This window comes from Diaphorina citri, unplaced genomic scaffold, assembly GCF_000475195.1.
Source record: "Diaphorina citri unplaced genomic scaffold, Diaci psyllid genome assembly version 1.1 scaffold36970, whole genome shotgun sequence".
In the NCBI taxonomy this organism is placed as follows: Eukaryota; Metazoa; Arthropoda; class Insecta; order Hemiptera; family Psyllidae; genus Diaphorina; species Diaphorina citri.
The window spans coordinates 18,765-20,552 of record NW_007414302.1 but is presented as its reverse complement, the minus strand read 5'-3'; the positions used below and the strand labels follow the sequence as shown (position 1 = coordinate 20,552).

Here is a 1,788-nt window from a genome sequence, read left to right as displayed (position 1 = left end):
TTTTTTTCTTGATTTCTTTGTGTATAGTTCTATATTTCTGGTTGTCTATATTTTTCCATCGTCTTCTTTCGTCCATCAAGTCTAAGAGTTCTTCCGTCATCCATGGTTTTCTTCTATTTCTTTCAGGCTTCAGCAGATTTTCAGCTTCTGTCGTAAGTGTTGCTTTTATGTTGTTCCATTTCTCATCGATGTTATCCGTCTGACTGTTCTGATGTTGAATGTCTATCATCTTGGCAGTTAAATTTAGTTTCATTTTATCAGCAATATCTTCATTCTTTAGTTTGGACAGGTCAAATGTCTTACTTCTGTTACTTTTTCTTGGAACCTTTTTCAATTTGACTTCCATTTTTGCTACCAGAGGGTTGTGATCAGATCCTACATCACCCCCTGGGTAAGTTTTAGTTGATTTTATAGCATTCCGAAAACGTCTATTAATGATTATATAGTCTATTTGATTTCTTACAATTCTGTTGTTATATCCATCGGCTGGTGACTTCCAGGTGTATAATCTTCGTTTTGGTAGTTTGAATGTTGTATTCATGATCACTAGTTCTCCATTTTGACAAAACTCTACTAATCTATCTCCTCGTTCGTTCCTGTCACCAAGTCCAAACTTTCCCGTACATCCATCCACTGCTTCCCTCCCCACTTTGGCATTGAAGTCGCCCATGATGATAGTTACGTCTTGTGGCTTCGTTGTTCTTAGGAGACTTTGTAGATCTTGATATAAGGCTTCTACTTCTTCATCAGCTTTGTCAGCGGTTGGTGCGTATATTTGGATAATATTTGTATACCCAATCTTGGTTTTGACTTTTATCATTATTATTCTGTCTGACAACGGTGTAAAGGATTCTACGGATTTACTTATTTCATTGTCTACAATGATTGCCACTCCATATCGGTGTCCTTTATCATTATTACTAGAGTAATAGATCACATTTCCGTTTTCACCCACTACTTTGCTGCCTGATCCAATCCATTGGGTGTCACTGATGCCAAGTAAGTTGATGTTCAATCTCTCCATTTCTTTTAGTGTATTTTCTAGTTTACCAGGCGCATACAAACTTCGGACATTCCAAGTAGCAATCTTCATGGCTGAACCGGAGATTCTTCGCACCCCCCGACCATCTAAGGTCTGCCGGGAACTAGGGGCCATTGTATAATTTTTTCCAGCCATAATGATTTTTTCTCGGAATAATTATGTGGTGGGTCTTCCGTCTCCTTCCACATCGCAGTGATACAACCATACCGCTGACTCAGCTCTGCTTGCATGTCTCCAGTACGAAACCTTTCCAACGTCATTCATTTTCAGCCTCCGCCTGATACTGATGTTGCTGCTGCCCTACACCAGTTGTTGGCTCTTCTGCCTGTCAGGTCGTTGGATTCCTTGTAGATTCTCTTCCGTCCTTTCAGCCATTGGCCGGTTTTCAACTGTAACCCTGTCAAGGAGCCCTTACAGGGTGCTATCAACCGGGCCAGCTGAACCCTGGTTTTTTTGGAATTTATTAGTAAAAAAATAGTAGTTAAAACAAATACAAAACTGATTTACAAACACAATTGAACATTAAAGAAACACATTTTTATAGTAATTAAAGTTTTCTCACCTTAGTACAGAAGGGGAGACCCTTAGACCTATTAGTCGACCCCTTAACAAGCTATCACTTACACTCCTTAACTACAGCTTCAGATAACAGCCTCTTAAGTCGTTTATTGTTCGGATTATAAGTCTTTTAATTCATACATTAATTTTCTTATGAAAGCTATGATCGAACTCAAACTACGCACAAA

The 1,788-nt window shown here is 38.9% G+C and overlaps 1 pseudogene; it reads right to left on the bottom strand.

The window, feature by feature from the left end:
* Window positions 1-128: 128 nt before the first annotated feature.
* On the bottom strand, window positions 129-1,156 carry LOC103523746 (annotated as a pseudogene).
* Window positions 1,157-1,788: the final 632 nt, after the last annotated feature.